The 11,969-nt window shown below is 40.9% G+C and overlaps 1 long non-coding RNA gene across 1 annotated transcript in view; it reads left to right on the forward strand.

The window, feature by feature from the left end:
• LOC149458173 (uncharacterized) overlaps positions 1 to 10,037 on the forward strand; it is a 94,984-nt gene extending 84,947 nt beyond the window's left edge. Inside the window, exon 4 of the long non-coding RNA XR_016313491.1 lies at positions 9,902 to 10,037. This is a non-coding gene — a long non-coding RNA (uncharacterized LOC149458173). The remainder of the gene's footprint in view (positions 1 to 9,901) is intronic.
• The last annotated feature ends 1,932 nt before the right edge of the window (positions 10,038 to 11,969 follow it).

Below are 11,969 nucleotides of genomic sequence, written 5' to 3' on the forward strand. Positions count from 1 at the left end.
CTGGTGTACAGTTATGTTGGAACAGGAAGGGGCCATCTCCAAACTGTTCCCACAAAGTTGGCAGCATGAAATTGTCCAAAATGTCTTGGTATGCTGACGCCTTAAGAGTTCCCTTCACTGGAACTAAGGGACCAAGTCCAACCCCTAAAAAACAACATGCACACCATAATCCCCCTCCACCAACCTTTACACCTGGCATAATGTAGTCAGGCAAGTACTGCTCTCCTGGCAAATGCCAAACCCAGACATGTCCATCAGATTGCCAGACAGTGAAACATGATTTGTTACTGCAGAGAACACATCTCCACTGCTCTAGAGTCCAATGGCAGCGTGCTTTACACCACTGCATCTGACACTTTGCAATGCACTTGGTAATGAAAAGCTTGGATGCAGCTGCTCGGCCATGGAAACCCATTCCATGAAGCTCTCTAAACACTGTTGTTGTGCTAATCTGAAGGCCACATGAAGTTTGGAGGTCTTTAGCTATTGACTCTGCATACAGTTGGTGACTTCTGCGCACTGTGCACTTCAGCATGTGCTGATCCCGCTCTGTCATTTTACATGGCCTACCACTTCGTGGCTAAGTTGCTGTTGTTCCCAGTTGCTTCCACTTATAATACCACTAACAGTTGACCCTGGAATATTTAGTAGCAAGGAAATTTTACAGATGGACTTATTGCACAGGTGGCAATCTGTCACGGTACCATGCTTGAATTCACTGAGCTCCTGAGAGCGACCCATTCTTTCACAGATGTTTGTAGAAGCAGTCTGCATGCCTAGGTGTTTGATTTTATACACCTGCAGCCATGAAGGTGATTTAAACACCTGAATCCATTGATTTGGAGGGGTGTCCCAATTCTTTTGGCAATATAGTGTATATCTGATATTATGTCCACTTAAGCATCTGTTTGCATATGCCAACGCTACAAAAATCACTTATAATTTGCATTTGGCTAAACTTCACTTTTGTATTTTATTAAATATTTGGAACATGCTAATCAAACCTATCCAGTCATATTCCACCATCTTGTATCAGCACGAAATTTCTCTTCACTTACAGGCCTTGTTCAGGAGGTTGTAAACCATGGCTAGAAATACAATCCTGTTTATTGCTCCACATACATTATTCTTTATCTTTTCCATGTGCTTTTACTTAATGCTATCCCATGGGCAATTTGCCATATTTCCTGAGCCAAAGCAAATATGGTTCTGTATTACTTTACACATTTACACATTTTCCTACTTAAATTAAGAAAATGATAAAGGCAATGAAGGAGTCCTCTTTCTCTGTATTCCATCAGAGTTGGATTGGATTCAACCATCATATGCTAAGTGGCTGCCTTCGCTTTTAGTATTAAAAATCATGCAAACAAACAATATCCTCATTAATCCCAACTGGGAAATAATCATCTATCTAAACTGATACCGTCAAAAATAGTTTCCATAGAGACTGTGAATTACAAACACGCATCAACATATGTTACATATTTATAGGAAACTAAAAAATAAGTAGGAGCCAGCACAAATGTTTTAGCTTATTGGTACGTTTTCTTATGCCAAGGTAGTGTTTCTAATATGATAGCTGTAAAGACATAAGCTATGGCATACAATTGGACAGGATTTCAAACTCGTAGGATTTTTTTTCATGCCTAGAAACATACAGCTTTTGTCTATTTGATATGTTGCCTTCGGATATATTCTGTCACAATTCATCCGAAATACTGGTTGTAAGCTTTATTACTCATTGAGGAAATACTGATGGTTTCCTGGATCACAGCTTAGATGATTGGCTTCATACTTAAAGATAAAATAGCCTTCAAGTAAGTCTGTACTGAGAAAAAATGGAAGCTGCAATTACTAACATCCTTCTGAAATGGACTGAGAACAGGTATGCCAAACAGGTATTCTGACTTCATCCTGACTTGCTAACATGCATGCTCCAGTTCAATGGTTCAGGAACCACTAAGGCTAGAAACAGCCTAGTAACTGACATTAAAAAGAGTTCAGTAATGGCAGCCCTCATATCTCTCTCTGTACAGGTATAATTTTACCTTCTCATGCCTTGACTGACTAAAATGATAGCTGTCAAGTGCTAGGCTTTTCTTTTACAGAAACAAAATTGAATGGGATTAGGTGAGTACTCAACATAGTCACTATTGCCTAAAGTTAGCCTATTATTAAAGACATGCTTCACATGAAACATAAAGGCACATGTCAGCTTAATCCAAATAAATAATTATCTTTCAGATTCAGATTGTACTATTCTATACGCAAGGCCTTTTTCCTCTTCACATTCTCCCTCTTCCTGTACAATATCTCCATCTCATGTTTGGAGCCTATAATTTACACCCCTTCTATTATTTAAAATATATCTTAAACCAATTTTATGAATGATGCATACAGTAGGGAATGGTTAAACCCATAAGGTTTTTTTGCCATATGTGTCCCATTCAAGATATTTATATTCATGTCCTACCTTGTAGACACAACAGGAAGTGGGGTTAATGAGGGTGTGTTCAGGACAGTCTTGAAGGAAAGGGCTAAGCAGTGCTCAGAGGGGAAGTCAGAAGGCAGCAACAGACTTTTGGGGAATTTTGAAGGCACACACCGGTAAGCACGGGGGACATACTGTTTTGTTGGAGTAAAATGCACAAATCTAGAATATTGCTGAACTCCTTGGTATCTTTATTAAAGCATTAAAATGACATCACAGGTACAAAAGGAAAAATAAAAAGGTGTCGTGTTTTGCACTACATTCAGAGCTTACTCAAACCTCATATATACACAAACATATATATACAAACATCACATAATACGCTGCTCAAAAAAATTAAAGGAACACTTTGAAAACACATTAGATCTCAATGGGAAAAATATAATGCTGGATATGTATACTGATATGGACTGGGTAATGTGTTAGGACTGTAAGGATGCCCCATCGTTGATGAAAATTAAAATGATCAACCTACAGAGGACTGAATTAAAAAACACCCTGAAAATCAAAGTGAAAAAAATGATGCAGCAGGCTTATCCATTTTGATTAAATTTCATTGCAGCAACTCAAAATGGTACTCAGTAGTTTGTATGGCCCCCACGTGTTTGTATGCATGCCTGACAATGTCGGGGCATGCTCCTAATGAGATGACGTATGGTGTCCTGGGCAATTTTCTCCCAGATCTGGACCAGGGCATCACTGAGCTCCTGGACAGTTTGAGGAGCAACCTGGCGGTGTCAGATGGACTGAAATATGATATCCCAGAGGTGTTCTATTGGATTTAGGTCAGGCGAGCATAGGGGGCATTCAATGGTATCAATTCCTTCATCCTCTGGGAAATACCTGCATAATATCATAAACAGAACATGCCACACATTCACATCAGTGGCCTGCTGGAGATGTTTTTGTAGGGCTCTGGAAAAGCTCATCCTGTTCCTCCTTGCACAATGGAACAGATACCGAACCTGCTGATGGGTTAAGGACCTTTTGCGACCCTGTACAGTTCTCCTAGAGTAACTGCCTGTCTCCTGGAATCTCCTCCATGCTCTTGAGATTGTGCTGGGAGACACAGCAAACTTTTTGGCCAGGGCACATATTGATGTGCCATCCTGCAGGAGTTGGACTGCCTGTGCAACCTCTGTAGGGTCCAGGTATCTCCTCATGCTACCAGTAGTGACAGTGACCCTAGCCAAATGCAAACCTGGTGAAAAAAAATCAGAAAAGATGAGTAGGGAAAAAAATGTCAGTGGCCTCCACCTGTAAAACCATTCCTATTTTGGGGGTCGTCTCATTGTTGCCCATCTAGTGCACCTGTTGTTAATTTCATTAACACCAAAGCAGCTGAAACTGATTAACAACCCCCTCTGCTACTTAACTGACCAGATCAATATCCCAGAAGTTTAATTGACTTGAAGCTATACTCTGATTAAAAGTGTTCCTTTTTTTGAGCAGTATATATATATATATATATATATATATAAATATATACTCTTTGCCTTCTCATATTAACATGTGATATAACTCATAAATCACAACACAAAAAAAGTCTCTAAATCATAAACAGAACAAGCCACACAAATCTCCTCTAACCTGTCACCCACCAACACAGATCCAGCAACAACTTCTGGATAACTGTGCTGGAGAGCACAGGGAAGGAGACAGTCAGAAAACTACAGCAGGGCACCCTCACAAATTAGGTGCACATAATAGTAGCCAACAAGCCATCCATAGCACTCCATACAACTGATAACAACTTAATGCAACCATTTGGGAAACAACAAAATATAAATATATATATATATATATATATATATATATATATATATAATCCCACAAGGGCAAATATATCTAGGTTCTGAAAAGCACAGCGCATATGGAAAAAAATCACACTTGAGTGCACCGATGTAAAGATCCAAACAGCATACCATTACCAATGATAGCCTGCCTACCCTCCCTTCCATGGGTTGAATGTGTTTACAATATCTTCTCCAACATGCCCCAAATAGTTGAATCAAACATTGTTAATTCGTCAATGCATAAACTATCAAAGTAGGAAATACATGTTCTGCACTGAGTCTGTTTTGGCCAGATAAAGATTTGGATAAATTTGAGACAATAAAAAACTTACAATTGTTTGCTCAAAAACTGATACTGAAAAGCGTACATACTAGACCAGGGGTCTGCAACCTTTAAGACATAAAGAGCCACTTGGACCCATTTCCGAGAGGGAAAAAAAGACTGGGAGCCGCAAAACCATTGCAACATTTAAAACAAATCCGACACTGCATATATTGCAAAAAACGCTCTGGTCATGAAGGGGGTTTAAGGGCCCAGTAAGCAAAGGGTTAATCAGGGCCACAGTGTATCGTCATAATCACAATCATAGCCTTAGGTCAGTGGTGGGCAACCTTTTTTTTCGACTGAGCCAAATCTCGCCAAAACCACGATTGAAATTTATTTTGAGAGAAACATTTTTAAAACTGAAAATACATCCCCCATATAGTAATTCATCCCCCATAGTAATTCATCCCCCATAGTAATTCATCCCCCATAGTAATTCATCCCCCATATAGTAATTCATCCCTCATATAGTAATTCATCCCCCATAGTAATTCATCCCCCCTATAGTAATTCATCCCCCATATAGTAATTCATCCCCCATAGTAATTCATCCCCCCTATAGTAATTCATCCCCCCTATAGTAATTCATCCCCCGTATAGTAATTCATCCCCCGTAGTAATTCATCCCCCATAGTAATTCATCCCCCCTATAGTAATTCATCCCCCATATAGTAATTCATCCCCCCTATAGTAATTCATCCCCCATATAGTAATTCATCCCCCCTATAGTAATTCATCCCCCATAGTAATTCATCCCCCATAGTAATTCATCCCCCATATAGTAATTCATCCCCCCTATAGTAATTCAATCCCCATATAGTAATTCATCCCCCCTATAGTAATTCATCCCCCCTATAGTAATTCATCCCCCGTAGTAATTCATCCCCCCTATAGTAATTCATCCCCCGTAGTAATTCATCCCCTTTATAGTAATTCATCCCCCATAGTAATTCATTCCCCATATTGTGTGAATTCACTTACCTTTGCTCCGCGCGTTCCTCTTGCTGGGTTCCCGCGCCGTTCTGGTCTTCAGGGCGGACTGTGAGAGGAGAGGAGTTCGTCACGCTGCCCCGCCTACATCCGGGCTGCCCCGCCTACATCCTGACAGCCAATGTTTGCCAGCGGGCGCCCGGCACACAGAAGATCTACATTAAAAGAGCCGCGGCTTGCCGACCCTATTGCCTGTCACCTGGTGGGCAGTGTGCTCCGGAGCCGCAGGAAAGGTGAAAAAGAGCCGCATGCGGCTCCGGAGCCGCGGGTTGCCGACACTCGTACTAGACCAACTAGACTAGACCATAGACCAACTAGACCATACAACAGACCAACAGAGACAAGGCTGATTAAAGACCTAGTGGCACTGTTAGATGAAGACTATCTGGTGAATTTGATCTTCCAAACAGATTTAGTGTTTCTTCTCTTGGAAGTTGACAGACCTACTTGTGGGAATCCTAACTCACCTTTAAAAAAGAAGTCTGACAAATTTCCCTCTCCCAGCCTTAGTCCAAATGTTGCAGCCTTTTTGTGTAGGGAAATAAAGGTGTTAAAAATCAAAAATAACAATGAAGCTAATTTGACTATGTTGGAAAACACAAGCACTTCAGGAATTAGCCTGCAATTTATTCCCTGACCATAAAATCCTCCAATAAGTAACATTGCTGTTACTTGGGCAATGATAGGTATGAGTCTATTTGAAAAAAAAATTTAAGGAATCGGCAATGGTACTTTCCCATCCCTAGCAGTTCACTCACCTTGATTTCTGTTTTATGGTGGATGATACCCTTCACAAAAAATGTCATTTTGAAGTCTTTGTAGGAACTTGTGAGAACACAATTCAAAAAAATATCAACTTTTTACGCCCTACGTAAGGTCCACCAGAATATTCACAATCCTCCTGGTAGACATATTATATCTAGCAAGGGTGGCTTAACTGAAAATCTCAGTCGGGTAATAGATAGACATCTGAGGCCCCATACTTTAGTCTTCCTACATATGTGAATGACACCATCAGCTTTTTAGAAATGATTACCTTTTTGGTGATAGAGGATGTGGAGGTACTTTACAGTTCAATCTCCCATGGTAAGTGACTATCAGCTTTAAGATGAATCTTATCACAAAGAAGTCAACAATAGTGGTAATTTAACGAGTCTGTTGTTTTGGCCTTTATGAATTTATTTTAAAACACAATTTTTGCATGTTTGGTGGTTCCCACTTCCCCCAGGTACATGGTGTAACAATGGGGACATATTGTGCCCTATCCTATGCCAATCTGTACCTGGGGGAGTGAGAATGCCTTTTTTTATCTGATGAGGGGGTTGTCAATGTATACTAATACATCGATGATATTTTCATAATGTGGGACGACCCTATAGACCTGTTTAACACAATGATTGGCCAAATTTATTTGAATGATTTAAATTTGGACTTAACGATGGCCTATGACCTGTCCACCACTACCTTTTTGGATGTGAAAAAATAAGGAGTCAGATGGCAGCCTCTCTAGTGGGCTGTATTGGAAACCAAAGGCTGGGAATTATATTCTACATGCAACAAGTTTCCATCCTGAGCCATTGGGGTCATCCATCCCATCTAAGCAATACCTTTGGGTGAGACACAACTGTTCTGATGATCTAACTTTCAAGGGAAGCAATTCCAGATTGAGGCTGTTGGAGAGAGGTTATACTAGGATGTGCCTCAGCATACAATAGAGTGTTGGAAAATTCAAGAGGGGATCTCATCTATGCTCTGACAAACTCTAAACAAGACAATCAAATTAGAATTATTACTTGATTTTCAAGACAACATGTGCAGGTTAGTAGCAGGGCTTTTTTTGTCTGCTGGAATGTGGCGGAACAGCACTGTCCTCTTCAGACTGTCACAGAACACACAAGCCGGTAGAGGAAGTTTTCTATACCACACACTTCCTCCACTGGCTTCTGTGTGCTAGCGTCGGCTAGCAGATGCCCCACACCTACTTGATATGTGCCCTGGGACCGGGTCTAGACGCCAAAACTGTCGGTATTTAATAGATTCCAGAAGCAGCTTCTACCCCCCTGTCTGGCTACCTGTCAGATTGTGCTAAGTGAGTGCTGTGGATAGGGGGAGAGGGATTTGTACAAAGTTAGGATAGCTGTGGGGGGAGCTTGGGGGGCAGAGGTTGAGAGCACTGGATTGGGGTGAGCTGTAGATTGGGGTGCAGCAGTGAAATGTGGATGGGGAGAGATAGGCTGTGGGTGGGCGGGCAGAGTTGATTTTGACCTGGGGGTGTAAGCTGTGAATGAGGGGTGAGCAGAGGTGACATGTTGACAGAGGGTAAAAAGGGGGGTTGTGGATGGGGGGGCACATGCTAAGGTAAATTTTGGAGTGTGGGAAGGGAGAAGGTGAGTTGTGGATGGGGGGGGGGATGAGCTGTGGATAGGAGGGGGGAGAGGGTGAGCTGTGGATGGGGGGATGAGCTGTGGACAGGAGGGGGGAGAGGGTGAGCTGTGGACAAGGGGGAAAGGGTGAGCTGTGGATTTTACTAGAGGCAGCAATATTATAAATGCCCCACTGGAGTTGATATGATCATGTTATTGTACATAAGGGCAAGTTGGTCAGAGAAAGACCTTCCTAGGTTCTGAAGATTGAGGCTTTAGGTGGGGTTGTCAAATAGACATAAAGCTTTAGATGGGGTGAGGTGTGGACAGGGGGGTGAGGGTGAGCTGTGGATGAGAGGGTGAGCTGTATACAGGGGGGAGGGTGAGCTGTGGATGGGGGGGAGAGGGTAAGCTGTGGATAGGGGGGCAGGTGGAGGGATGAGCTGTGGATGAGAGGATGAGCTGTATACAGGGGGGAGGGTGAGCTGTGGACAGGGGGAGAGGGTGAGCTGTGGACAGGGAGGGAGAAGGTGACCTGTGGAGGAGGGGAGAGGGGGAACTGGGGGGGTGAGCTGTGGATGGGGGGCCGAAGAGGGAGAGCTGTGGATGGGGGTGGGGGGAGAGGGTGAGCTGTGGTTGGGAGCAGAGAGTGAGCTGTGGATATGGGGGGGGGACAAGGTGAACTGTGGACGGGGGAGAAGGTGACCTGTGGATGGGGGGTAGAGAAGGTGGTCTGTGGATAGGGTGCTGAGCTGTGGACAGGGAGGGAGAAGGTAGGCTGTGGATGGGGGGGGGGAAGGGAAAGTTATCCTTGACCGCACCCATTATTTCTCTTTCCCCAGGAATGGCAGGATTGGGGGCGGGGAGTTTACTGGGGAGGGTGGGTTTCTGCACCTATTCTCTGAGAAAAAAAGCTCTGGTTAGAAGTATTATACAAATTTACTGGTATCTCCTATCCACGGACCCAGTCCTGGGACACTTCATTTAAGACTTGCCATCTATTACAAATAGCAGAGTAAGTTATGTTAAGGATAGCATTGCGAAAATAAAGGAATGGAGAGGGAGAATTTCTGCAGAGACAAGGGAACATTCAAGCGTGATACACATATTGTGGATATATAGAAGTGGGTAAGCAGGTTATACTACCCAGTGGGGAAATTTTATTGTATCTACTTAAACGTGACTATGTTGTGAACACAAGAAGTTGGAACTCCGAAGACATAGTTACAGATACATCCAGAGTATAAAAATTGGAAATTTGGACTTACCTTTGGGTCGACGCTTTGCCAATGTGCACAATTATGTTTTCCTGAATGTGAGGTTTTTGGTGTTGGATGGAGCCCATCCGAGTCCCAGGGGTATATACATATATATTTGGGCATTTTTGGTATATGATACTCACACTCCTACCTTGCATACTTCTGTGAGAATATTATTGCAAAAGGAGATTCATCTCCATTTTAGGATATTCTTCATTTACAGTATATGGTTATGCATGATACATGTTAGGTACAGTATATTGGAATTATCCATTATGAATAACAGATATGTCTCTCTCCACCTTTATTATTTCCTCCCTGGTATATATACCTTTTATCTACTAAGATTTTTGCACATTCTGAAGTGTATGTTTTAGTGTGTTTTTTGCTGGCCTTTGTTACCCCCATATATTACTTCCATACAGTTTATTTGACTCTTCAGCTGTAACTCCTGTGGCTTCAGTATATGCATGTTCTTTCCTGGGCTGGCTTCGCTTAACCTGCAGATAGTTGAAAGTGGCGAGGTATCTTTATGCTCTGGCGCGTTTGTAATATTTGGCTGGTTTGCTTCTATATACTGTACATCTTGTATTATAAGTGTGCTATGTTTGTTGAGATATGTTACACAATGTATTATTATGTGTTATATCTAAAATTGTTCAATTTTCTTATAGACAGATCATACCCCCTGTACCCCGAGGAACAATATTCGCAACACGCCGGGTCTGTCCAAGTCTAGGGATTTGTGTGGACAAACAAGCACTAAAATATTGTAATAATTCCACAAATAAAGACTTATGGGTAGTGTCAGTGGTACATTGTGTTTTTTATGCATGTGTACAGTATACCAGCCACTACATAATTTTATGCTTCTTTTGAAAAAATTGTAAATGAAGATTGATGATTTTAATATAATGGTTTACACACTATTGCCTTAAAAGTCTCATGGGAAATCAATATGAAATATGTGTACATTTACTATTATTTTACATAATGCTGAACAGAAATGTACTGTAGAAAGTCACAGAAAATGTTTTTAAGCATATTAACAGCAAAAACATAAGCTCTGAGCATGCAGGTCCTTTCCAACAAATAACAAAGCAGAAAAGGTCACTGGGTACAAAAAGGAGGCAAATAAATTGTGTTATGTTTGGTTGTTGCTAAGGTTTTTAAAGAGTTGTTAATGGTCCAATATATAGAAAAAAATTCTTGCAATCATAGATTTATAAAAGATCAAGGTCAAGCAAGTCTACTTTTTATAAACAAGAAGCTTGGATTTTATAGTGTATGCAGTAGTTTTAACCTTTGCTAAAGCTTTTGACAATGTTTCTCATGGCTGGTAAGTCTGTGGATTAACTGATTCAAAACTGCCATTCGCATGTATACGACCTTGTATGGAAGCAGTTATATCGGGATCATGACTTCAGCTACAGTCATGATCCTGGTATTGTTTTTATTGGTGGCCCTTGAGGTTTGATTAACATCATTTATTATCAATCATACTATATACTTTAAAATTGATGTTCTTCTTTACAGATATTTTCACATGCATCTATTCCTGAGGAAGTGAACAGAGATTTATGAAACGCATCGAATTTTAGGGTGCATTTTTCAATCTAGTTATATATTGATATTGGAAATATTTTAATCATGTATGAAATGTATTGCTATGGACCTACAAATCATCTTGATATTATTTTATCTCTTTTCTATGCAATGTAATGAGAATCGTCAAACAAAATAGGACTGAGCTCTATGCCAAAAAAGTGCCTCATACCACATAAATTATTTGCAAACTATAATCTATCTAATATCTAATTTATCTAATAACACTTGGAATATGTACAAACAATATATAATACAAATAAATCAATAATAAAGTGCCTAATTCCACCATAAATTAAGTGCAAATTATAGTACAATGTGATAAACAAAATAAATTAGGACACAAATGTCCATAAAATGTATTTTGTGCCCACGATTTTCCACCACACCGTGCCAGATGGTATAAGAAGAACACCTAAGTGCTTTTGCTTTTCCCAAATAGGATCACAACGCACTCACCAGATGGAATTGACCCATTTTCTCAAAGAAGGTTAACATGCGATTAAAATATTCCAGTAGGACTGAATCCCTTGGCTTGATACCACCAGCCCTTGGAGATTTGGAACTACTAGTCTCCCACGGTAATCCTTTCTTCTGGAATCTGCATAAAGAATCCCTCACAGAGGGAAAAAAGGGCCTCTTATGGTGTAGTATTGCTGGTTTATGAAAAAAGTTACACTTACATACAGTTGTGACCAAAATTATTCAACCCCCACTGAAATTGAGTGTTTTGGCCAGTTTGACATTGCTTTTGATCATTCAGTCATCTTGCTTACATTTACATTAAAGAGGCACTTGTAGGTCAGACAAATATAACATAACAGTTATAATGAAATAACCACAAATGTCTTTTCTGTGCTCACAGCATTATCAGTTTTATTCAACCCCCAAGTGACATTCAATCTTAGTACTTAGTACAGCATCCTTTTACAGTTATAACAGCTTTTAAACGTGAAGCATAGCTTGACACAAGTGTCTTGCAGCGATCTACGGGTATCTTCGCCCATTCTTCATGGGCAAAGGCCTCCAGTTCAGTCACATTCTTAGGCTTGCGCACTGCAACTGCTTTCTTTAAGTCCCACCAGAGGTTCTCAATCGGATTTAAGTCTGGTGACTGCGATGGCCACTCCAAAATGT

This window comes from Staurois parvus, unplaced genomic scaffold (genome assembly GCF_062004578.1).
Source record: "Staurois parvus isolate SC_StPar_1 unplaced genomic scaffold, SC_StPar_1.0 ptg000292l, whole genome shotgun sequence".
Classification (NCBI taxonomy): domain Eukaryota; kingdom Metazoa; phylum Chordata; class Amphibia; order Anura; family Ranidae; genus Staurois; species Staurois parvus.